Source organism: Lepidochelys kempii, chromosome 1, assembly GCF_965140265.1.
Source record: "Lepidochelys kempii isolate rLepKem1 chromosome 1, rLepKem1.hap2, whole genome shotgun sequence".
In the NCBI taxonomy this organism is placed as follows: domain Eukaryota; kingdom Metazoa; phylum Chordata; order Testudines; family Cheloniidae; genus Lepidochelys; species Lepidochelys kempii.
Window position 1 is genome coordinate 113257183 of NC_133256.1, and position 27038 is coordinate 113284220.

A 27038-nucleotide genomic window follows, 5' to 3' on the forward strand; every position below is an offset into this window, starting at 1 on the left:
GAATTATGACTGAGAAGTGTGTCTCTGAGTCACAGTGTATCCTGGGCCCATCTAGAGTGGTGAAGCTTACATTTTATGTCAGATTTATTAGAAAACTTACTCATAGTGAATAGCACTTACTCTGCATCTAACTCTTGTTCATGCTGAATGAGTTTCAGTGTGTATCTGAATCTGGCCCACAATTAGATTGTTTTTCAGATACATATATTTGAAAGGGATTTTTAACAAAATACCAGGCTTATTTTAGCAACAACCTGCTAATTTGGTAAGCACTGCATCCTTCCTGCCTCACCCCTCACCCAAATTCCTTTGAGCCAGGATGCTGTAGTCACTGAGTCCCAACTTGAGTTACCTATATTCTTGAATTCTACCCTATCATTCTGCTACTGAGTATTTCATCATGGTGCTTATGAAGGGCAGAGAAATAACTTCCCTTAGAGATAAAGCTATTCCACTGATCATCTTCTAGAAGATATGAAAAAAGAAAATTGGACCACAACCTCTCCTGAAGGCAGGATATTAATTCCTTGTTGGCTCAGTTCCTAAATCCACGTACAAATGCAAACAACTGCAAACCCAATACACTTTTGAAGGACCAGGAAGTCAACTACAGTAACTTTGTTATTAAAAATCCACTTCACAATTAAAAACAAAACCTGGTTCAGCATTTGTCAGGTACACAATATATAAAGTCTTCAGAATTTCTTTTGGCTGCATTAGAGGTGGAACAGGGAAGAAGCACACTGAAGGAGACAAAGTATCCAGAAACAGTGCTTTTGAAGGGAAGCAGCAGGTATTCTGCCTTCAGAAGTACTCGATGGACCATGCTTAACAGGACATATAGGTACATTATACCTATATGACAAAGAGGTGTGTCATACACTTTCCCCACTGTAGCCTTCTATGCTTGCTGGTTTGCAGAGGAGTGGGGTCTAATCTACTTGAATGCGTTCCTAAGGGGTGGTAAGCATTATTGGTAGGAATAGCAGTGCCCATGGTGCTCAAAAAACATGCAAAGGTGAGGAGGTAAGAGCTCCCTACACATCTCCCCCCCCACACACCACCCCACATCACATATTGGGACAGCCATAATTTAGCCCTTTATGTTCAAAGCTAGTCTAATTCTAATATGTTCTTTTGGGTGAAATCCTGGCCCCACTAAAGTCAATGGCAAAACCTCTTTGACTTCAGTGGGGCTAGGATTTCACCCATTAAATTTGCTATTAACATGTTCTGGGAGTGATTAATTGATTTGTAACAGGGCTTTGGAGTCTTTAGTTATAAACTATATCTTGTAGGTTTAGATGATCACTACACTGATCTGTTATAACTTTAAGGGCCTGTCTCTCAAGATCAGGCTAAATTAGGTTATTTATTCCCTTTATATATGTGCCACTAATTCAGCAACAAAATAATAGATGCACTTACACCAGTATTTAAACTCAGTAACAGAAAAGCAGAAACTATATCTGTGTGTGTATATAGTATCTGAAACTTTATCTTCATGCTAACTATATATAAAAGAAACACTCACCCATACTCAAGCACTTGCATGTAGATTCTTGAACCTCTAGAAAAGCTGGACTTTCCAGCAATTACTGTCCTCTGAACTTCAAACCTTTTCTCCGGGTGTTTTGAAATCACTGAGGGGCTGATAATAATAATCTCACACAGTCTTTACTCCAATATAACTCCATTGAGTGATTCTTTATTTACAGTAATGTAAGTGAAATCAGACTCAGACCAGTGGTAGGAACTGTGGGATATATCGCTCTTTGTTCTTCAGCGTTCACTGGCTGAGCCAAAAGCAAAATGCATCCAAAGCTAGAGGCAAAAGCAAACCTTACCTGACTGCAGACAACCTTCAACTCCCTTCCCAGAGATAATTTTTACATTTAGATAGACTTTAATATCAGTAGCATCTATCTATGAGAGTTGTGCTCAAACAGTTTAACTCCCTATTGTTGAATTCTTCTCCTGATAGGGAGACAAATTTCCAGGTGAGGTGCTGTCCTTATATCACATGTAGAATATCTTTGTGCTACCAGCTTTCTCATAATATTACTTAACTCATACTATTCATTGGTTCTGCTTCTAAATTGAAATTAATTTTCACTTGGAATAATAAAAGTGGAATAACTATAAAGAATAGCATATTTTAGAACTGTGATATACATATCAGAGCTGTATTTCTATATAGTCAAATTCCTACTGTAAAAAAAGAAAATTGGGTTAGGAATATATATCTTGTACTGTATTTTTGTATGACACATGCTTATGATTAATTGTACCAGCCAGCAGGTATCTTTGTAGCGTAATGCAACAAATTTGAAAAAAAAAAAGTTACTTGGTAGGCAAAGCATATATAAATAAAATTTGGCATTAAGTTAAAATTTTAGATTTTTGAATGACTGTGGGAATAACTTTCAGGCAGCAACAAATCCTTAGAATGATTACCCAGCAGTTGCCAAACTCTTAATTGCATCTCTGGTAAGAACGTTTATTGAGGCTGCTTTTGCTATTAGTCTTCTGTGATGCTTAAGAAGTGTCAAACTATTTACTTCACATTTAATGTCTATATCTACAACTTACTACTTTAGTTCAGATAAAGTAACTTCTTTTCCAAAGCCTGACTTCATAAGTGTCCTAACTTGAAGAAAAGTTATTTTGTTTTCTTAATCAGATTTATGCTTCATAAACTTCCTCTTTCTTCAGTCAAATACAGTAAATAGGCTAAGCTGATAAAGTGCTTAAGGATTTATGATCATTTGTGTATGGAGGGTTGTTTCAGCAGTTTGACTTTTCTATTTTTAACCCTCTGCTTCTTGATCATGTTTTGTCTTTAACACCTTTGTTTTATTTGTATGGTATTAATATGCTATATTTTAATTTGTCTTAGCATGTTGTCTCCTATTTAACTGTAATGCTCACTGTTTTGATTAACTTTTCTTGAACAGTTTAAGAAGAAAATTCATTCATAAACTTTGTTTTGAATATTTTAGATACAACAGATACAGACACAATAAAACCCTAGTTTTGCAAAGCTTTATGTAGATGCTTAACTTTAAGCAGTTGAATAGTTCAATTCAAGTAAAAAGTGTGATCAAAGCACCCACCTGTCTGTGGTAAACTACTATTAAATCTGACGTCCTTGCGCCACCTTAGAGACTAACAAATTTATTTGGACATAAGCTTTTGTGAGCTAAAACCCACTTCATCAGATTCATGGAGTGGAAAATACAGAGGCAAGTATAAATACACAGCACATGAAAAGATGTGAAAAGATTTATACCTGCCTCTGTATTTTCCACTCCATGAATCTGATGAAGTGGGTTTTAGCAGACAAAAGCTTATGCCCAAATAAATTTGTTAGTCTCTAAGGTGCCATAAGGACTCCTCCTTGTTTTTGCTGATACAGACTAACATGGCTACCACTCTGAAACCTATGAAATCAGAGTAAGGATAGCAGAATCTAGCCCTAAAATAATAAAATCAATGGCTTTCCAAATACTTGCCTTGCAAGGATTAGTTTGCAAATAACTTTCTAATACATCTGCTTGTGGGAGCTAACTGAAAATCCAGCAGGAATCAACCAGTCTAGGTTGGTTACTTACAAATGCAGAGGTACAAAGGCGTATTTACAGCAGTTCCTTTTAACATTAATTTTATTTTTCATTTTCTTTGCTGGGGCTGATCTTACAGGCTTCATTGTATTGTTTTTGAGTCCTTAATACACAATTTGTAGACATGTAGATAATAACTTCAACCAAGCCTTTAGTAGCTTAAAATGTTTCCCTAATGAATGGAGTGTTATCTTAAAGCCTTTTTCAATACTTCCTGCCTGCCGTGCTTTCTACCGAGGTGGTGGAACGGTCACATCAGCCCCCTTTCTGGTGTTTGCGCCCGCCACATCAAACTAAATCATACCGAAAACTTTCTTGTGCGGGCAAAATACGTCCCCTCTTCCCCTCACCCGCTGTTGCTACTTTGCAAGATGCTTGATATCATCCTCATGTAGCCTCCAAAGCTGCCAGTGAAGCAGCTGGAGGGCACTACCGGGGGCATGTACGGCAGGAGGAGCCACAGGGCAGTAACTAAAAGGCAGCGTGGCGCCGCTGGACCTGCTGCGGATGCCCGAAGGTCACTGGCAAGGCAACCTGCGGGCTGTCTGCAGGCAGCGGTCTTGCACACGTAGGTTGGCACTGGCAGCGGTGACCCTCCAGCAAGCTCGCGGTTGTTAGAAACCGCAGGCTCGAGCCGGGGTTTCAACGCACCCGGCCCCGGCCCCGGCTTCACCCCCCACCCCAACTCTCTCCGCACGCACAGGTTTTGCGGGATTCACCCAGCGGCGATCTCCAGCGGTTCTGCGCGGCCGGGCCGGAGAGCCCCGCTCACGCGGCCAGCTCCCCGTCGGTCCTGTCTCTAGCTGGGGGGGCGGCGGCGTGGCTGAGCGCCCGCAGGCCCCTCCCGTGTGTCAGCGGCCCCCCGAAGGTGCGGGGGGGCGGGAGAGGGCTGAGGCTCGGGGTCCCCAGCCGGGCAGCGCCCCGAGCCGCACCCACCCCCGGCCACGCGGGGCCACAGCCGGCCACGGCCAAGGCAGCGGGCGGGCGTCCCGCGGGCACCCGGCGGCGCGGCTGTGCAGCGGCACATGCGAGGCTCCCCCCCCCCGCAGCCCGGGGCGGGGCACCGCGCCCCCAGGCAGGCAGCCGTGACCCCGCCCCCGCCCTTCCCCGAACAATGAGCCGGGCAGAGCCGAGCCTGCTGCTGCCCGCCCCTCCCGCGCTCCCTCCCCCGCCGCCTCAGTCCGGGACGCGGAGCCGGCGGCGGCGGCAGCTCCCACCCCGGCGGCACAGCAGCAGCAGCCGCCGCCTCAGCATGTCCGCCCCGCAGCAGCGAGCTGCGCTTCCCGCCCGCCGGGCAGCCGCCCTGCAGCCCCCGCCGCCGCGCCCCAGCGCCCCGCGGCTCTCGCCGCCCTGCTCCTGCTAGGTAATGGGGGGACGCGCCGCCCGTTGCCGACCCGGGAGGAGGCGCAGCAGCAGCCCCGCTCCCAGGGGCAGCGATGGGCGAGGCGGGGAGAGACAATAGCAGCTTCCCCCGCCGCGGGGGTGGGGCGCAGGCTGGCAGCGGGTGAGCACGGCGGAGCGATGCCGAGGCGCCCCTGGGGCGGGCTGCGCCGCCTGGGCGAGGCGCGAAGGTCGGCGGGCGGGCGGGAGCGAGGGACGCCGCCTTCCCGCAGCCCCCCGCTGGCTCGGTTGAGCCGGGGCGGCGCTCGGGCCAGCAGCGGGGTGCCCCCGGCGCGCGCGCGGAGGGGTACGGCCGGGCGCTGAAGGGGCTGGGGAGTATGTTGCCCTGCAGAGAAGCGCCGCGGTTTCTGCTCCGCCTCCGTGCCGTTCTCGTCTGCCGATAGAGCAATCCGAATTCAAGCAAAGAGCTCCGGGTTTGGAGGCTACAAGATTGATCCCCCCTCCCCTCCCCTCCCCTCCCCCGGTAGCGATCTCGAATATAAAGATCCGAGGAAAAGCCCATGGCTGGGCTGCAAACACACACACTCGCTCACTCGCAAAATGTACTTTTTGTGGGGCGGTTTTCTGCTGTCCACCGTTTACTGGGTGGGCAATAGATACGTGACGCCGGATGGAGTCTCCCGGTGGCATCGCTCCGTCTCCGCGTTGCAGTCGGCAGCGTGTGTGTTTTAGCAGGACTTGCCTGCTCAGAGAGCTGAAGAGATCTATTTAGAGAAGCGGCGCTTTCCAGGAATTTAAATGAGACCTTTTCTGTGATACTGCTTTCCAAGGCTTTTTTACTAGCTCCCTCTTTGTTTTCTCAGGTTGAACTTGGAATAGTTATGCAACTGTTTAATATTGTAAGAATCAGTATTTTCAGGGCGGGGGGGGGAAGATACTTCTTTACCAATGTACCTTTAATATGCAACTTTGGTCTTTTCTGTTGAATGATTATATTTTTATCAGGAATTTTAGCCTCAGTAATATTCAGCTATTCTTATAGTTATTTTAATTATAATTGGTGTCAATGGATATTAGAAAAATACTTTGAATTGATTACTGATATGAATGATTTCTTTAATCACTTATGGATAGGGCCCTACCAAATTCACGGCAGTGAAAAACGGATCTGGTCTTTTGTGTGCTTTTACCCCATGCTATACAGATTTCATGGAGGAGACCAGTGTTTCACAAACTGGGGGTCCCAACCCAAAATTGGGTTGTGGGAGGTGGGGGTTGTAGGGAAGTCATGGTATTGCCACCCTTACTTCTGCACTGCCTCAGAGCTGGGTGGCTGGAGAGTGGTAGCGGCTGGCCAGGCACCCAGCCCTGAAGGCAGTGTCTCAAGAGCAGCAGCGCAGAAGTAAGGGAGGCAATACCATATATTACCATGCTACCCTTGCTTCTCTGCTGCTACATTCAGAGATGGGTCGCCAGAGACTGGCAACTGCTGGCCAAGGACTCAGCTCTGTAGGCAGCAGCGCAGAGAGGTAGCAATACCATACTGTGCCGTCCTTACATTTTCACTGCTTCTGGCAGTGGTGCTGCCTTCAGAGCTGTGCTCCTGGCCAGCAGCCGCTGGTCTCCAGCCACCCAGCTCAGAAGGCAGTGCCGCTGCCAGCAGGAGCGCACAAGTAAGGGTGGCAGTAAGGGTGGCAGTACCGCAACTCCCCCTACAATAACCTTGCAGCCCCCTCAGAATCCCCTTTTGGGTCAGGACCCCTACAGTTACACCATGATATATCAGATTTAAATATCTGAAATAATTAAATTTATGATTTTTTAAATCCTATGACCATGAAATTGACCAAAACGGACTGTGAATTTCGTAAGGCCCTACTTATGGAGTATTAAGATTAATTTGATTTTGCATGTAAAAATGTTAAATCAGCAGTGATGTTATAGTAGAGCCAGCAGCAATCATTATAGTCAAGGTTGCATAATAGTTTTTATTCTAGCCTTCTGTTTTTAGTCTCTCAGAACTTTGAGTTTTCATCTTTTGGGATGAAACTTTCCAGGCTTGGTCTCTGCCTGAAGATTATTTATTTTTGAAAGCTTGAGGAAAAAATAATTCAGTGGTTTTGATAATGTGGGAGGGGGCATTTTCCCACTTAAAGTTCTTGCAATTTTTGTTTAAAATAACCCTTTACTCTGAATGGCTGTGATTTGGAATTTGACTTGGAACTAGACCTTATTCAGGAGAAGTGTTTTTGAGTTTTCTGGTGAATTTGATTTGACTGAAAATCACAGGCTGGGCATGTGTAGTACATTTTACATCATCTTTTTTTTTTTTTTTTTTTAACCAAGATTTTCAGTTGTACAGCTGAGAACATCTATGTTGTGCATGTACGACTGGCTAATTTAACTATGTACTGAGACGCGTACTAAAGTTGTGCATGGGGTAAGTCCTGTGCACCTTTTAATGAGCAAGGAATTAGGCCCTGATTCCGCAATTTGAGTGGGTTGACTACTACAGTATCTACGCAGAAGCCATTCAAGTCAGAGAAGCTCTAAGTAGGCACGGCAGTTGCCTGTGGCTTGTACAGTATAAGATAGGGACTTCAGTGAGGGCTGCTCTGCACTTTGCATGGTTTGTCGGAGGAAGCCTACTGCGATATACCTTAGGAACTGTGCAGTTCCTGATATTGCTAATAGAAGATGTTTTGTCAAGTGACCCCACCTGTGCACAGGCAAAGGTTATCCAGGGATGCCTGGGCAAATAATTCCAGATTTGGCGTTTACACAAACTACTGGAAGACAGCAGGTCAGCTGACTTGTGAAGTGCCGTCTCCTTTATGTTTTTGCTTTCCCCTGTGTTAAAGAAAAACTACAAAACCACACAATTAGGATATTGCATTATAAAATGATCTTAAGAGAATGTTAAGGTTGTCCATTTAAATGCTCAAGTAAGGAAATGCCAAAGTGAAAATTACACACCAACCATAAATCTGTCCCTTAGGCATGTGTGTCACAGTAGCGTTTACAGGATTTCTCATTATACAATACAATATCACAGTGCATTTGGGGGCAGAATTAAGGTTGTGCATTTATAACATCTGCATATCCATTTCCTGATTTTGAGTGCTTTCTCATGCAAAACTTACATTGTCTTAATTTTTTTTCATGGAATCTGATACTTCAATTCAGTTTGGTAAGAGCTGTGGTAAATAAAACGAAGGACCAGACTGACCTTGCTAAATTAGGTCATGGTCAAGTTATTGAAGATTTACAGTACTGGAATACTCTGGATTTCCACCATGGTATATTAGCACAAGGTGCTGGAATATCTGCTTGTCTAGTCCAGAATTGTATGTAAAACTCTCAGCAGGAACACACTCCTCTGCTATAGCAGCAATTTTCAAACTGTGGTTTGGGGACTACAGAGCACGTGCTGGTGGTTTATGTAGAGCTAGTTGACATGTGGTGCTGGCTCCTCTTCCTTGGGTTAGTTGTTAATGGCATTAAGAGAAGCTAAACATGTACTACTTTTTAGTATTACTTGTCCGTTTAAGCAATTGATGTTGTTTCTGTTGGGTTTTTACAAATGGTAAGGGAAGGGTGTTCACCAGAATACAAATGGACTGCAGATGATCAGTGAGACAATTTCTGGGATACAGTCCACCCTATGAAAAAGTTTGATTTCTCCTGTGCTTCAGTAACTTTGGAACTAAGGAGTTGCAACCTTGATACAGAAGACACAATACTTGGGTTTGCTCCCACTTTCTAAGTGCAGAACCAAATACTGTTTTGTTTGATCAGACTGTTAGGGACTTCAGTGGGGTTTCTCTTCAGTAAGGGTTAGCAGGATTAAGCCATTAAATAGCATTTTCTAATACAACAGTCCCTTTTTGTGCACTTAGTGTATTAGAAAATATGGGTTGGTAATGCTGGTGGTATTGATTTACAACGAAAGAAACTTAAAACAGGAGATTTTCCTCTAATTATTAAACAACTGTTAGTTATTATAAAGTACTAGACTGGCACAGTTCAGTTATAATTACTGTTATAAATGGTTTATTAGGTACCATCTGACCTTTTGTCTTGTTTAATTATGTAAGCTTAATGCAGTGATCTATGTATACTGTATCCAGCAAAAATAATTACTTTCCGATTTTTTTTATCTGAGCATGCTTACTTTTAGAGTAGCTGCATGCATTGATCTACCCTGAACTTTGTACCCTTAGGGCTCCGTTCTGTAAATATGCTTCTTGTTTTTCACACTTTACATAACTAAAAAAAGAGCCATCTAATATGATTCTCTTGGTTGTACTGACTCAGATCAATATTCTGTATTTCATCATATATTGTATATCTTGGGGTACATGAAAATTGGGTGCACATGTGGGCACAGATTTACACAAATTAGCAAGTTACATGTATTTACCCCTGAAATTTTAGAAACTTAAAATATTTCAGGTATATAAATCAGAGTTTCCCTTGGTGATTATTTCATTCACAGATGTTGACTATTTTGAAAATAGCTTTCAAAGATACAAGAAGTTATGGTAGCTGCTGTACAGACGCATCTGAGCCCTGAAGAACTTACAGTCAAGGCCCCAATCTTGCAAACACTTATGCATTTGCTTAAAGTTAAACACATGCATTTGTTCCATAATGGATTTTGTTTCCCCACAATTGAACGATTTGTGTGCTTCCAGGTAAACATATGAGTGGTTGCAGGATTGAGGCATACTAGTGTTATAGACCATTATTATGACATAACATTAAAAACATGCAACAAGCTTTTTGTAAATCTTGTGGGTAATCTTAGATTACATTCTTGATCCGGTCCTGAAACTTTTACTCTAAGGTGCCACAAGTACTCCTGTTCTTTTTGTGGATACAGACTAACACAGCTGCTACTCTAAAACCTGTCATTTTGAAATATGAACACTTAACTTATTACCATCCCCCTCCCAAACCAAATGGCAGAGAAACCACTTTCTCTGAATTTCAATAATTTTTTAAATGATGACTTCACGCTAATATTTTGTTATGGAACATAATTCACTCGGAGTTAAGTATCTTATGTCTGTGTTAATATCCGTGTTAGTAGACCTTGTTAGTACACTTCCTTGTCATCCCTCCATGCCTGAATGGAGACACAAGGCATATTCTTCTTGCTCCCTCAGAGCATACTCACGTAAACTCTTACATGCACTCATAAGAATTAATTTTCAAATACTAGAAAATTATAAACATTATAAACCAGCCAGCTATTTTCTTCATTCACCAATCCCTTAGATCCCACTAAACACCCAAAGCAATAGTAAACATTGTCAGTGATAGAGTGGCACCACCAGCCAATGTAGATTATATACTTACAACTGGAATTCATCAAATGCAAGAATTTGAACGTAGCTGGCCCACAGCACTCTATGCTAGAATACTGAGTAGAGACACTGGCATTGACAGACAAAGCATATACAGGTTGGCCCAACAAAAGTATTTGACATTAACCATATCTATTCAAGAGTGGTAGGCCTATAAGCAAGTTCACAAGGGGTTGACAAGAATATTTTGTCACATTAGTTAGCTCCAGGACCATAATCAATGTTCCCTTACTCTGGTGACATGAAGATTGCTAAGGCTAACATAAAGAAACAGAAACTGCTATCACAATTAAACTAAGCAGTACCCTTGCGGTAAGACTCAGTAGAATGGCCAACAACTGAATGGCCAGTTCAGCACTTCCTATACTTTATGACACAGGAAATCTATCACTCACCACAAAAGCAGCAAAATGTAGAATCCACAGAAATACGGGAGAAATCAAGGCTGTATTTGAAGGCCATAGGAAAATTCCCATTGAGTTCAATGGGTCACGGTTTTCACCACATATAATTATTGAGGGCCCAATCCAGTCCCATTGAAGGTAATGGAAGCAGGATCTTGCCAGGAATGTGTGTCGGATACCAATGCATTGACATAGAGGTCAGTGTCCAGTTATTAACAAACAAATTTGCCTTGAATGTAAGTCCTCTTATACCCATTGTAATTTTATTGGAGGTTTATTGCATCCATCAGATATTCAGACATCTTGAAAACCCTGTGTCTTTGCAAAGTATATGTTTGCAAAAAACAAATGCACAGGATGGTTGCAAAGAAAAGACAATTTTATACACTGCAGGAATATTTACCAAACTATAAGGTTAGTAATCCATACAGTGCATTATGAGCCTAATCCAAAACTCATCAGTCTGAAATAAGCTTTGGATCAGGATATGTATGATTTTTAGACCAGTTTGTATCCTCATCGGAAGCTGTTGTCAACAGCAAACAATAAACTTAAGAGGCAGGAAACAAACACCATAGAAAATATCCCTGAGTTAGGGTGACAAGTTTTGATGTATCAAAGAAGCTCACTGGTTATAAGAGAATAAACTGCCAGGGGTGACTATATCATAAGGCATTATAGTATGGTTGCCAACTTTCTAATTGCACAAAACGGCACACCCCTACCCCATCCCATCCCCGAGGCCCCACCTTTGCTGCTCCAAGGCCCTGCCTCCCCATCTCACTCCATCTCCTCTCCCTCTGTTGCTCGCTCTCCCCCACCCTCACTCATTCGCTCGTTTTCCCTGGGTTGAGGCAGGGGGTTGGGGTGCAAGAGGAGGTATGGGTTCTGGGCTGGGGGTGCAGGCTCTGGGGTGGGTCCAGGAATGAGGGGTTTGGGGTGCAGGAGGATGCTCTGGGCTGGGGCCAAGGTGTTTGGAGTGTGGGAGGGGGCTCCGGGCTGAGGCAGGGTTTTGGGAGGGGGTATGGACTATGGGCTGGGAGTGAGGGTGTTCGAGGTGGGGACAGAAATGAGGCGTTCAGGGTGTGGGAGGGGGATCCAGGCTAGGGCAGGGGTTAGGGTGCGCGGGGCAGTAAGGGTTCCAGCTGGGGGTGCAGGCTTTGGGGTGAGTCCGGGTAATGAAGGTTTTAGCCTGTAGAAGGGGCTCCAGGCTGGGGCCGAGGGGTTCGGCGTGCAGGAGGGGGCTCCGGGCTGGGGATTGGGGCTGGGTGAAGGTGCAGGCTCCAGGCGGTGCTCACCTCGAGCAGCTTCCCACAAGTGGTGACATGTCCCTCACCTCTTAGGCGGAGGCGTGGCCAGGCACCGCCCCCGCCTGCGGGCGCTGTGGTTCCCAGACAACGGGAGCTGCGGAGCCGGCACACAGGGCGGGGCAGCACATGGAGCCCCGTGGCCGTCCTTCTACCTAGGAACCAAGGGACATGTTGCCACTTCCTGGGAGCCACGCAGAGCCAGGTAGGGAGCCTGCCAGCCTCGCATCAACCAGATGTTTAATGGCCTGGTCAGTGGTGCTAACTGGAGCCGCCAGGGTCCCTTTTCGACCGGGTGTTCCATTCAAAAACCGGACACCTGGCAACCCTACATATAGAATAAGCGTTTGGAATCAGAAAAATGGGGTTATAATAAGAGTTCTTGAAATATGTAATGTATACTATGTAACTTTCTAAAAATCATGGCGTCAGCAATCATTCTGTTGTACAAGTTACAGTTACATAACTGAAGTAGTTTACAATAATATAAATACAAATGTGGTTTGTACTAAAAATAGGTAGTGACAAATGTTAAGAAAATGTAACTCCGATATCATACAGTATATAAGATACAGATACAAGGCCAACCTAACCTAGTTCCATGCACAGACTTGCAACAAACATTAATGTGAGTTTAGTACAAAAATAAAGAACATGCCCAAAGACTGTTCTTATGCTGATGGGTTTGCATGACCATACCCGAGGTTGTATCAGCACTTCCTTAATAATCTACTTTCAGAGGTTTATGATTCAAGGTACACATACGCAAAAGACAGACAACTTCCTTTGTTAAAGCTGCCTTACGTAAACATTGTCAAGCAATTAACTTTTATTAAACTTTTTATTAACTTTTTATTAAAACCTTTCCTTCTCAGAGGAAGACCTTTAAAAAACAAGCTTCAGCCCAGAATAGATTTTGTGTGTTTTGGGTGCCTTAGACTTAAAACTGACAGATAGAAAGCTGCAGGTCTACTAGAACAGTCAGTTTCTTTCATTATTTTGACAAACCTTTGAAAAGTGTCTTCTGTGCAAGCACAGTGTTAACATTTGAGAAACAGTTCTTAAGAATTTTATTACGTGCTGAAACATGTATTTACACCAAACACCATAATCTGTTAAAAAAAAAAAAAAGAAAAGAAAAAAAAAGTGTCCTAAGAGCCATATGCTGCCATCCATCAAGTGGGAGAAATACCATCCTTATTCACAAAAAGAAAAGGAGTACTTGTGGCACCTTAGAGACTAACCAATTTATTTGAGCATGAGCTTTCGAAAGCTCATGCTCAAATAAATTGGTTAGTCTCTAAGGTGCCACAAGTACTCCTTTTCTTTTTGCGAATACAGACTAACACGGCTGTTACTCTGAAACCCATCCTTATTCAAGTGTTAACCAGAGGTCAGACTGTGTCGGGCCTTATGTGGGTCTATAGGGGTGAAGATGCATAAGGAGCCTCCCCCAGTCCTTGCGTGCCCTACTAGTTGGCTTGTCACAGTGCTGTCCCTGAGTGCATCCTGGTGGTTCACACCACTCCAAAGAGGGTGCTGCTTTCACACTGGCCCTTTGAACGGGCCCAACACGGCAAGGGAAGTATGTTGTGCCTTCTTAAGAGATCTAGTAGTCGGCGGGCTTCCCTTGTGCACTGGAGAGGCCCTGGAGTGAGGGGGAGAGAAGCCTATCTTCCGTAACTTCCCCTGGGGAGCAGTATGGATTTGCACTGCTCCAACATGAGACGATGCCTGTGCTGCTTGACTGAGCCCTGGGTATTCTCCTGAGACACGTCTCTCTCTCAGGAAAATTATCTGTGTTGTGTTCTAAATGCAGACACTTTACCTGAGAAAAGTGTGTGTCTAAAAAAAACCCCAACAACAATACAATACAGTGTTCTCCACGTCATAACAAATAAAACAGCCCTGACCAAGAGATGTGGAAAGTCTTTGTGCTACTCTTATCTCCTAAACAAATAACTTGAATTTTGTGGCTTTAGAGGTTTTGTGCCATAGCTTTAATGGTATTTAAATTTGAGGGTTTTTTTCATGACATTGAGTCTAGTCAGCTACTGCAGTCTATTGTTTCTGAAAAGCCGAGAGGAAAATGCAGAAGGGGAAAGAATGTGTCATTCTTAAAAAGTGCTTCTAGGATGGATCAATGTTTGGTAAATGTAGACACTTTGAAGCCTATTCTCCTATTGATGCACTTTCATAACTCCTGTCAATGGGAATCATGCATCTGTGCATCTCAAAAAGAATAGGTCCCTTTGTAGCTGAGGTATGTTGTGTGCAGAAATGTACTTCATGGAAAATCATTTTTAAAGCAAGAATACATTCCTAAGATTTTCCACCATTGATCATCTGTACACTTTTAAATTTTCCAGACAACGTAGCTGGTGATTGTTGTTGTCAAAGAGAGTGACAAACATAGAGGGGAAATGCTGAAGAAGATAGTTGCCTATATTGATGGCCGTGTCAATAAATGCATGAGGCTGTCCAACTATCCTTTACCAAAAACAAAATGTTTGGGAAGCTTTACTTACAGTGCAGTCCCCGCTGGAAGCCAATTCCGGACTCCCGTGCTTTCCTGGGTTCATCCAAGCTCCAGGTTTGTGTAGAGGAAATTGAAACTTGAGGGCTGATACTCCCTCAAATCATTTCACTGTATTTGAAGTTTAATGAATTTTTTTGTCGAGGAATTTTAGAATGTTTAATGAGTTTAAGGACTGATCAACAACAGGAGTAATTGTGGAGCTTAATAGCTGGGCAGGGACTCATAAGGCATGTTTATGCAGCCTGCGGAAACAAGCCTCCCAGCCTTGGTTGACAGGTTTGGACTAGTGGGGCTTTATGGTAGGGCTCTAAAAATAGCCGTGTGGACAGTGCTTTAAAGTTGTGTCTTGGGCTGGAGCTCAGACTCTGAAGCCCACTCCCATTCCCAAGGCTTTAGTACCCAAGCTGCAACTTCAAAGCACCATCCACACAGCTATTTTTCAAGCATTCGCACAAGCCCGGAGAGCCTGCATCTGTTGACCCTGGTAGGCTTACTCCTGTGGGCTGTATAGACATACCCATATGAACATTATGGGGCATAGTTTAGCAGCCAGTGCGTATGTGGAAGAGGCATCCAGAACTGGAAGAGGGGAGTGGAGGCTGAAGGAGCAGAGAGAAAGAAAGTGCCAGGGAAGGGGAACAGGGACTGCAATAATGAAGCCACATCCATCCAGGAAGCAAGGAGCCCTTTGCCCTGATGATGATCATAAACCAAAGTAGAGCATCAGGCCAATAGGATACTTGTGAACTTCATAGGGTGTGAAGATCCTTTCTTGTGGAGCTAACAGGTGCTTCAGAAGCTAAGACCGTGGATTGATGGAGCAGAGTGGACAGTGAGGTGGGGACAGATTTGCCATCCCTGAAGTGCTGGTATTATTTGCAGGAAAGGAAATCAGTCGTTGCAAAGCTTGTAGGCACCACAGAAACATTTCCGTCTGACTTAGGGAGAAACAGGTTGACTGTGAGCCTTGTAAATTCCATAGGAGTTCCTAAACCCCACTGGGCTTGAGAGCACCCAGTGTTTTGCTCTTACATTTTCTAAACAGCACATGGAAGTGGTGAGTTGAATTAGATAGCTTGTAGTGGGCCAGTGCAACTTTCCTACAGTGCACGAGCCAGCATGTGGTGTTAGCGTGCATGGAATCCATGTTTAATAACAAAATAGCCTGAAACTAGTCAAAGTCCCTCACCAAGATATATTAAAGCAAATTTGGATATCTAAGCCAAATAGTTCTTAAATTATGATGAGGGGGGAAAATGTGAAACTGTCCAAGAAATGAAAACAGCTCGCTTTTTTGGAACACTCATATCCTCGGTGCCTTATTTGGTTTGCCTCAAACTTTCCAGAAAATCTTTACCCTCTTATAAGATCATCATGCCTGTGAAACTTCATGTGAATGTGTTTCACTTTGACAAAGCTCAAAATTGGAGGTTGTAATGGGAAAGCGTCAGTATGGAAGGGACTAACATCTTTCCATGTTAAATAGTTCTACCTGCTTGTATTCAGTTAGTTTCTGACTTTAACAGATTATTTTTACAATGACTAATTGCTCACTGCTGTTTCTTTTTGGGGGTTGACTGTGTTTTCGCTAATAATCTAGTTTAGAGAGAGAATAGAGTAGTGTAGGCTTGGAGTCTATTCTCTTCAGGTTCACTTTTGGGTTGTTCTTGATAAGGTCTCCACAACATTAATCTGAGAGGTTTACCTGCCCAAACCACACATTTAAGAGAAAACTAAATATAGACAGAGAGGCCACTCATGGGGCAGGTACTGTAGATAAATTCACTATTTTAAAATAATGTTTTACTTGACAGAGTCCCTTTAAAAATGGAGAGAGGCGGGACTGGTGTGGATGTCATGGCAGAATGAGTGCCACACCACAGGGGACACCAGGTAGGATGTGGTGATGGTCGAATCCCTGAAAGACTGGTGTTTGCATGAAATAGCTGTCGGCAATTTTCATACATAGCCAGATCTATATAATTAGGGGCTTTAAAAAGATCAACAGGGCCGTCTAAAAATCAGTCTGCTACTTTATAGGCAGCCAATGTAAAGAATGCAGGGTGGGCGTAATGTGATCACAGTCACTTAAACCAGTGAGCAGACATCCTGCCGCATCTGCAAAAGCTGCAAGAGTCAAAGAGAGACCCTGCTGGAAGCTCCGGTACAAAGGAATTACAATAATTAAGCCTTGCCATCACTTGGATATATGTTGCTCTTGCAAGGTTTTCATGAGCTAAATAAAGGCACAGCCGGAGCAAATTGTGTGTGTGTGGGGGGGGGGGGGGTGGAACCGCCACCACTTTTGTACCATGTCTGACACATGGACTTTATAAAAGTTGTGGTCAAAAGTGACAGCAGGATTTTTCACTTGGTTCAGTACCTCAGTAAGCAGGGCCACAATGGAAGAGGGAATCCCCTCTTATCAATGAATTGTCTTCTCAGAACTGAGGCCAAGAGAGTCACATTCAGGTAGCATTCATGCATTCCTTCAGGGCTGAAACTGGTCTAGCAAGGTTCATGCTGCAAAAAACTAGTTAGCTGTAAATTATTGACTAGTACTATGCAAGTGACAATCCAGCCTGTGTTTAGAGATGAAGTTAGAAAAAAGTCCCATAGATGCTTTAAACAACATGGGAGAGAATAGATTATTGAGGGACACTGCAAATCCAAAAGTACCGACAAAGTCAATAATGACGTTAGTGTCCACTGCCAGCGATTGACTGCTATCTGCTATGTATGCTTGGGACTGAAGGGAAGCCCCAGACGTACCAGTAACATTTTTTAATAATAGGTGAAAAAGCCAATAGTAAATCATATCCAGAGCTACTGAGAGAGTGAGTGAGCGAGCAAGGCTAAAATGGCTATCTGGTCCAGATTTAAAACCGGTAAGAGAGAACTCAGGAAAGAGAAGTATTATTTTTGTGATATTTTGTATTTATCCATTGACAGTGCTGTTGTTTCCTCTACTACATTTCTAGAACTGCTTGCTTATTTATTGCAGAATCATTAACTGGTCTCAACAAAAATAAATCCTGTCAACATTGTGATACTTTTGTAACTTTTATCTAATATCTCTCAAGTAAATGATTAATAGCCAGGGTGTGATTCAGCTACAAAACAAACACTAGTCCATGTAATGGACCCTGAGAATTCTTTATATCATGGGGTGAGATTGTGCCTGTCCCTGGGAGAGCTGCTTAATTTGTGTGTGTGTGTTTGAGAAAGTGTGAGGTGCTTTCCTAGCATACCCCACATGCTAAGATCAGGCACAATAGTTCAGTAACTCCTTGCAGTGAGTCTTCTACCTAGATTGCATGACCCGCCATAAAATGGAGGCACTGTGGGTTTTCACCCCTCTGGACTGAGTAGCGGAGCTTGTCCTGCACAGAGGGAACCCTGCACCACTCCAACATCCCAACCTCCCTTTGTGTGAATCCTCATCATCCCCAATGTGAGCTGGTACCTTCAAGGCATAATCTGACACTGAATTTCTAATTCATATCTGCCAAACAGAACTGAGGTCTGTTTCCTCTTTGAAATGTAATACTTTCTCTAATCAAAACATTCAGTCGCTTTTCATTTATCTGTGGCTGAGATAGCAGAGGAAGAAGATCACAGTAGTCATTGACACTTCAAATGGTTTGGAAACAAACTAACTGAATGAAAATTTCATAACAGCAAAGACAAGTTATGTCAAGGCGTACCATTGTAGTAACTGGTTCACAGGTCTTCTTCCTGTGACAGATATAGTTAGGAATGCTGCTATTCAGAGGGATTTTGAAATTTAGAGTAGCCACCTTGGAAAGAAAGCATTTGAGATAAGATGCAGTTTTAAGCTTTCAGCCCCTGTGGTTTTTTCATGATCAAAACACTAAAGTGGGAGTAGAAATGGAGCACAAAGACAACAAAATTAAGTATGAATGATATTGGCAATGCTACAGCCACCCAAGACAACACTTTATAAAGTAAGTATGCTAAAAGAGTCTTCTTGAAAGGCTCTGATCCCCTACGAAGCCAAGCAAAATTAACTTTAAACTAAAGACACCAACATGCCGATTTCTTACAACAATGTGCTTGGCAGCAAACTGATATATTAGAATTCACATAAACTTGGATTCTGTGATTCCTGGAAAGGAAACTGCATCTGTTACCTGCTGCTGAAAATGCTGGCTCCTCTACAGCATGCCCTTGGGCATGTTCTATTTAAGTGGTTTGAAAATATGTGATTATGCTTCACATGCTTGTCCAGATTCTGTATCCTTATGGAGACAGTGACATTTATAGTATCTGCAGGCTGGCGTGTTTCTTTTGCTCTAGCTTTTAATGGTTATCCCTGTTTTGTTGCTGAAAACTTTAAGGAGAAATCCGGGACTGTTGGGGGCAGAAAAGGTTTGACACACACAAGCTGTTACCTGTGTGTGGTGGTAATGTTAGAAATTCTACCCCCCTGCCCACAAATAGTCAGCATTTGCATTTGTTTGGCCGAGTCCACAGAAACGCTTCTTTAGTTTCTCTTTATATGTCTTCTATAAAGACACCAAAAATGATTCAGACCTGAGGGACACTTGTAATTGGTAAGTAATTAGTAAATAAGTCAGATAAATACTGTTCATTGAGAAATGTAGAAGCACATTGGACAGGATTAATAAAAAGCTTAATCAAATCCTAATAATTAAAGCTTCAAACATTATTAGCAGTTGGTGTGATAAGTCCATTTCAGTGTCAATTTGTTCACTGTTACTAATATCTGCCTCTTTCTGAGCAATCTTTGAAATTATTTTCAAATCTGGAAAAGCAGTACATGTGTTGGGGAGGAGGGGTAAGTCTTTAAAATTAGATCTTAAATAGTGACAACTTTGATCTTACAAATCTAGTCGCCGGGCCTGGAGAGTTTAATTCCACACCAGTATTTTTTTGCATGCAACTCTGGCTGAAGCTAATGGGAATTGTGTGAAGAAAAAACTGCAGAAGCAGGCTCCAGATGGGAGTGTGATAAAATTAATTCTCTTCCTTTAAATCATGTTCCTTTAGGTTCTGATACAATACGGAACTTAAGCATGCCCTTGTTAAATAGCTAGCATGTCTTAATAGAAGCAGAGCTGTTTTGTCACTTCCTTACTCTGAAGTTAATGGAATAATTTATACACATGAGTGAAGTGTAGATTAATGTAAAGTTTGCAGAATTGGACCCTTTATGATTTGCCTGAGTTAAATATGTTAAGCTGAAACAAAATATGAGCTGTTTGAATATGTACAGTATAAAACAACCAGTCCGATGTACAGTTCTTGTCTTTGTTCCTGCTCAAATCTTTCTTTTCCCCACATACTAGTCATGGTAAGAATATACAGTGGGATTCCACCCATTATTCAATAAAAATACTGATAAATAATTAGTGAAGTCATACTGTATTCCTATATATTATCTTGCTTATTGTATTGTTATATTACTGTATTGACCTGAAGAAGAGCTTTGTGTAAGCTCAAATGCTTGTGTGTCTCGCGTCACCAACAGAAGATAGTCCAATAAAGCAGTGGTTCTCAAAGCCAGTCCGCCGCTTGTTCAGGGAAAGTCCCTGGCGCGCCGGACTGGTTTGTTTACCTGCCGCGTCCGCAGGTTTGGCCGATCACGGCTCCCACTGGCCACGGTACGCTGCTCCAGGCCAATGGGGGCTGCGGGAAGGATGGCCAGCACGTCACTTGGCCCACGCCGCTTCCCGCAGCCCCCATTGGCCTGGAGCAGTGAACCGCGGTCAGTGGGAGCCGCGATCAGCCGAACCTGTGGACGTGGCAGGTAAACAAACCGGTCTGGCGCGCCAGGGGCTTTCCCTGAACAAGCGGCAGACCAGCTTTGAGAACCACTGCAATAAAGGATATTATCTCACTCACCTTGTCTCTGTACTACTATATGGCAGTAATACCCAAAATGTGCTGAGAGACATATGAACACATAGGAAGAAACAATCCGTCCCCTGGAAAACTGCACATGTTCATATCTGAAGTCTTTCCCTATCCTTCTTCAGCAAAGATTTATTAGCTTTAATAGCAGGTGCTGGATTGAGGTTTCCTATTGAGAAGACTTCATTATTTTTAGTAAATATATTTCATTACATTGACTAGGATACTATGCAGTATTATCATGAATAATTAAAATTAAGCATCAGTTGAAAAATAAATGAACTAATTACATGTTTGTGATGCATAAATTCTGTTATTTTACTTTATTCATTTATTTGCTAGTTCACAAGTTCAGTGATTCTTAACAGGTTTGCCAGTCACTAGTGCAAACTAGCAAGGTTCTGCTGTACTTCGTCATGTGCAGGTGTGAAAGCACAAACCGAATGCTCCTTTACCTGCACTGCTCCTACACTACATACTGTAATGCACATTGTAAGGAGAGTGATCACTTTAGTTAAGCTATTACCAGCAGGAGAGTGGGGTGGGAGGAGGTATTTTTTCATGCTTTGTGTGTATATAATAAGATCTTCTAAACTTTCCACAGTATGCATCCGATGAAGTGAGCTGTAGCTCACGAAAGCTTATGCTCAAATAAATTGTTTCTAAGGTGCCACAAGTACTCCTTTTCTTTTAGCCTCTAAAGGTGGTCCTTCATGGTCACAGCTAAAACACATTGGCAGAGCCAAGTGTTGGGAGGCTTGCTCACCCCTGCCATTGACCACACTGTACCTGTTCTGGTAAGAAGACTATATGTCCTTCATGCTTCTCTAGTACCAAACTACCTTCAAAAATACACTATCCATTGCATGGATTTGAAATTGTTGTTTTAGTGCCAACAATGTTCATGGCACTACAATGATGTCTTTAAGTAGAATTTAAGGATATACATGCAGTTACACAGAGTTCCTCCAACACAGATGCACATGCCACCAAAAAAACCTCTGTTTCATGCTTCTATGAAGTCTAGCTTCTTATAAGCACAATCAAAATGACTGGACAGAGGGTCCAGAAGAAGAGCTCCAGGAATTTTAATCTATGTATGATACACAGTGATCTTGAAAAAACATTATCTTGAATAATTTACTTTTCAATATTTCACGTTTAGTTTTTGTGGCCCTGATTTTTCATAATAAATGTCCATCAGGCAACATTAGGCCCAGGTGAGGAGGATACACTCTGAAGCCTATGTTTGGCATTTGACATACAAATTACAGCTTCTATTTAGCCATAGATTTTGGATGAACAACGACTAGGTATCTGAGCAGTGTAAGTCCTCATAACTCTGGAATGCCCCACCTCTGTAAAGGCTATCTGACAAGTAAAGAGAGAGATCCAAACTGGTCTATATCCACTATTTGGCTCATCTTTCTGATTGGAAGATTTTACTCTTCTTTTCCAAACTGCTGTGGAAAGCTTGAGAGAATTTCATAGTGTTGACCTAGTATAATCAGCACTAACTCCCATCTGTTTTAGATTTTCACTGTTGTATGCAATGTTGTTGTAGCTGCGCTGATCCCAGGATATTAGAGACAGAAGGCGAATGAGGAAATATCTTTTATTGGACCAACTTCTGTTGGTGAGAGAGATAAGCGTTCAAGCTTGCACAGAGGTTGTCTCTCTCACCACCAAAATTGGTCCAATACAAGGTATTTCCTCTTGAGGCCCTTACATTGCAAGGGGCAGAGTCCCTGTGACTTCAACAAAGGACTCAAGCTGTGCCTATGAACTAAACTTTCCCCCTCGCTTGGGGGAAATCTGGCTCCCACTCAATTCAATGCGAGCTGTGCATGGGTAAAATTTGGCCATTAACATTTAATGTAAAGCTCACTGATGAACCACTGTGAAATTTATTCATTCAGCAGCAGGAGCTCAAGAATGTTCTGAGCAGTGCAATTTATTAGACCAAGTTTACAGAAAATAACCTACACTTATTTTTATGAATATGAGGAATGAATAGATTCATAGAGTTTAAGACCAGAAGGAGCCATTAGATCACCAAGCCTGACTTCCTTTATATCACAGGCCATTAAATTTCACCTAGTTACCTATTTATTGAGCCCAATAATTTGCACTGGCTAATGCAGATCTTTCACAAAGAATCTCTGGTTTTATTTATCCCTTATGGCATCCTGCTCTTAGTTTCTCCTGGAATTCTTCAGTAATTACGTACACAAAATATTTTGTATATACGAGCATTGTAGTCAAATTCTGGGCCAGATTCTCATGTTTACCTAAACTGCGGTTGTCAAAAGATCCAAGTGGGGAGAGGAGACAGAAATATCATAACGCCACCTTCCCATCTCTCTTGGACCTGAGGTTAGCCAGGGTCCAATTAAGTCCCTGGTGCAAGTTTACAGCAGCCTCAGAGCAGCTCAAATTGTGCCATCTGGTAGTGGTCCCAAGAGGTGTTCTGCCAGTCTAGAATAATAAGGCATTCTAGCCTGACCCTGGCACATCCCCTACACAGAGTTGGGTGGTGGGTGTAAGGTAGCGTAGAGCAGTGGTCTTCAACCTTTTTATGCACAAGATCACTTTTTGAATTTAAGTTCAACCCAGGATCTACCCCCACCCGTTCCCTGAGGCCCCACCCTTTCCCTGAAGCCCTGCCCTGTTCACTCCATCCCCCTCTCCCCTCCGTTGCTCGCTCCCCCCCACCCTCACTCACTTTCACCAGGCTGGGGCAGGTGGTTGGGGTTCGGGAGGGGGTGCGGGCTCTGGGCTGGGGCCGAGGGATTCAGAGTGTGGGACTGGGCTCCGGGCTGAGCCTGGGGCAGGAGGTTGGGGTGCCGGAGGGGGCGAGGGGTGCAAGCTCTGGGAGGGGGTTTGGGTGCAGGAGGGGGCTCTGGGCTGGGGCAGAGTGTTAGGCTGCAGGAGGGGGTACAGGGTGCAGGAGGGGCTATAGGGGGCTAGCTCCAGGAGGGGGTTCAGGGCTGGGGGTTGGTGCAGGCTCCCGCTGGGCAGCACTTACCTCAGGCGGCTCCCAGGCAGCAGTGCAGCAGGGCTAAGCAAGGTAGGCTCTCTGCCTGCTCCAGCCCCATGCCGCTCCCGGAGGGGACCAATGCACCCGACCCCTGGGGAGGCACGTGGCTCTGTGCGTTGCCCCTCTCTGCCGGCACTGTTCCTGCAGTTGCCACTGGCTGCAGTTCCCCGTTCCCGCGCAATGGAAGCTGCGGGGGCAGTGCTTGCAGGCAGGAGCAGCGTGCAGAGACCCCTCCCCCTCCACACCTCTGCAGTGGCGGGCTGCACAGTGACTCTATGTATGGTGCCACAAGTACTCCTTTTCTTTTTGCAAATACAGACTAACACGGCTGTTACTCTGAAACCTGTCTTTCGAGGCCAGAGGGTAGTTGAGTCTTCATGCTTTTTCAGTTGTTCACCTTCCAGCTAAGAGCTTGACTACACATGGAGCCATTCAGGAATAAAAAGGCATATTTATTCCAGAATAAGAGTGTCTACACATGGAGTATCCCACTTTAAATTCACAGTCTACCTTATTCTGGAATATCTTCCATGTGTAGATAAGCCTAGATGGCAGGATGTCAGAGGCTGGGACATGACCACACTGAACTTAATGGAGGAAGACGTCATGGACAAGAATGAATGGTGGTGCGGTACTTGTTCTTGTTTCTGTAAAGATGCTTTGTGAGAAGGAGGAGAAGAAGAATTAACAAAGGTAGGCAGTGGGGTAGATTCACAAAAGGATTTAGGTGTTGAGACATTCAGCATCCCAATGTCTAACTCTCAGGTGCTTAGAAACTCACTGAGATTCACAAAGCTAGAGGTAGGCACTCAGGCTTCTAATGAAGGGAGGGTGATAGGTACCTAAGAATGGGATTCATAAAAGCCAACGTGCTAGGCAGTTTCCCGCCTAAGCTAGCCAATGGGAGATGCCAAGGAGATGGGTGTATGCTAAATTCTGCCTCTCTCAGGAAGTTGGGTGCCTGAATCAGGGCTGGAGGGAGGGAACTCCCGCTGCTTGGGATTCTCAGCTGTGACCTTTTTTGGAGGAAAAGGACAACCTCACTCACCTGAGAGGTGGCAGATTCCTGTTCAAATCCCTTCTTTCCCTTATCCCAAGTGAGTACCCTAACCACTGCGGTAAAAGTTCGGAGGGAGGTCATCCTCCTTCTTTCCTCCTATGCGTTCAGCCATTTTGTATGGAATTAGGTGTGGTCTGGGCACATTTACCAGACCAGGCCCCGGAGGCAAGTTAGGCAGAGGAATTCTCTGTCTTCTCCAAGTTCGTGCATTGCATTGGGGCTTAGGCAGGAGATAGGTATCTGGATGCTGAGAGTGAGGCAGCAGTACATATTCAGAGAGACAGAAACATAGGTGCCTAGGAAACTTTTACAGCTGGGGTAGTCAATAAGTGGACCGTGGTCCATATTTGGACCGCCAGATGCTTTTGAATGGACCCTAAAATCTTTTTGTTTACTTATTATTACCATTATTATTCTTTTTATTATTTTCTCTGGAATCTAGACCTTGACCAAGAAATTTGGAACTTGATAAAAAATAATTGACTACCCCTGTTTTACAGAATAAAGTTTAGGAGCCTACAGGATTCGACAGAAGCTGAGCAGGGGGTTTGTGAATACCAGTGGAGCTAAAATCTGTGATTTAAGCATCTAAAGTGGCAGTTAGACATCTCAGTTCCTTTGCGAATCTAGCCCTAAGAACTGTTCAAGAGAGGAGGACCCAGGAAAGAAGATGGAGGATGGGCAGGCTGGGGCAAGGGTTGAGCAGTGGAAACCTACCACTTTTAGCTTCCAGGAGATCCCTCTCTGTGTAGATATTGTAAAGGGACTCCACCCTGTATGGGGATATATAATTTAGGGTGTGTTCAGGGTGAATGTATCATCTGTTTTCTATGGAAGGAAGGTGACCCCGCCCCTGAGACGAAGGGGAAGTGCAAGTTGGAGGACAAGGGAACGTTTGAGGGACAAAGGCAGGCCAATGTGGAGTCTGAGCGAGAGAGTCTGTGAGTAAACTGAGGAAAAACTGGGAGTGACTGAGAGAAACCAAGAGTAAGTGGAGAGGCTGAGCTTTGAGCAGGACAGACCGCAGATGAGGGTTTCTTTAGTTTAAGGCTGACTGGTTAAGTCAGGCCATGTGTGATGATGTGTTCCTGAGCATTCATTCCTGTTTGTTCCTGAGCATCGGTTCCAGTCATCTCCTATCATTGAGTCATGTTGTCCCAGACATCCAGAACAGGAGAACCAAAGGTCCTTCAGATCCAGTGGGTCTGCTCTAGTGCTCAGCAACCCTCCCCCTCTTCCCCCCTCCCCCCGCAAGCATCCCTGGAGTTGAATCCATCTCTTCAGGAAGTCACAAGGGTGCTTGAAACTCAAAGACAGACTTGGGTGTTAGCACCCAGTGAGAAATTTGGGGAAAGAGGAACCTTGAACAAACTTATGATGACCTATAAGATAACAGCCTGTGCATATAGAGATAGATAGAGATTATTTATTTAGAGAGTTATAGTTAGTTAAGTACACTTAGTAGTAAGTGAGAGTGTGTGTATGTGTATTTGAACCATTGATTTTTTTTTATTATATATATTCTTCATCTATTTAATGTTGTTGTAAGTCGGTGGAATCCTGTTCCATTTGTTCTGGTTTAAATAAAATCCCTGTTTTTGTTTTTGTGTTTTGTTTTTTTTGGACAACCAGTTGTATTACCGTGGATACTTTTTATCACAGTGTAACACACACACACCCCAGCTCTCTCCTGCCGGGTAATTATTATATCGCCACTGTGACAGACCATTACTAAATAAATCTTGGCCGGTGGTTTTGGGATGGGGTGACCCTCAGATGTAGTTCAAATTACAACACAATAAGCCTACTCTGAGAGATCTGTTTACAGGAGTATAAGGGATTGGGTTGGGGGAGAGAGGAGAAGAGAACTTCAAATGTATCTAACATCTGCTAGCTGATATGAAGGACAGAATCCCAAGCAGGGCCCAGGGGCAGCATCTGGGAATAGCGGTTGTCTCTGGGCTAGAAGCAAACTGCCCACCAGCTGCGTGTCTTCGCTTCCCCTTCCCTTCATGAGGAAAACGTCTTAAGCAGAATTTGCTTATCCTTGTTACTTAAAGGTGATTAGAGAGACATGTTCAAGTGAAGTGAATGGTATTTCATAGATCTACTTATTGGCTGAAAACCAAAAAGACACAACATTTGAAACACGTGCTAACAAATGTTGCGTGAAACTGGAGAATTTTACCTGTTGGGATAATAGGAGAAGGGGAATATATTCTACGTAAACTGACTGGCTTCCGACTTCAGTCATTATTTAAATCAAGCCTTTCCTCGAGAGGTAAAGGCACACAAACAGCCTCGATCAAAAGTTGTTGTTGTTTGTATTAATGTAGTTCCTGAGAGCCCTAAATCACAGGCACAGACTCCACTATGTTAGGTGCTGTACAAACACAGAACAAAAAGATGGTCAAAGAGCTTACAATTTAAGGCTTTAGAAGAAATATATTTACT

The 27038-nt window shown here is 43.7% G+C and overlaps 1 protein-coding gene across 2 annotated transcripts in view; it reads left to right on the forward strand.

Annotated features, from left to right (window-relative positions):
• Positions 1 to 27038, forward strand: part of ST6GAL2 (ST6 beta-galactoside alpha-2,6-sialyltransferase 2) — a 250739-nt gene that overhangs the window by 184576 nt on the left and 39125 nt on the right. The window contains exon 1 of one of the 2 annotated variants that reach the window (XM_073351076.1): positions 4826 to 4986. The exons of the other annotated variant lie outside the window; for it this stretch is intronic. The gene's annotated coding sequence lies outside the window, so the exon portion shown is untranslated. Of the gene's footprint in view, positions 1 to 4825; positions 4987 to 27038 lie in introns of those variants that run through there. 2 annotated transcript variants of the gene reach the window in all.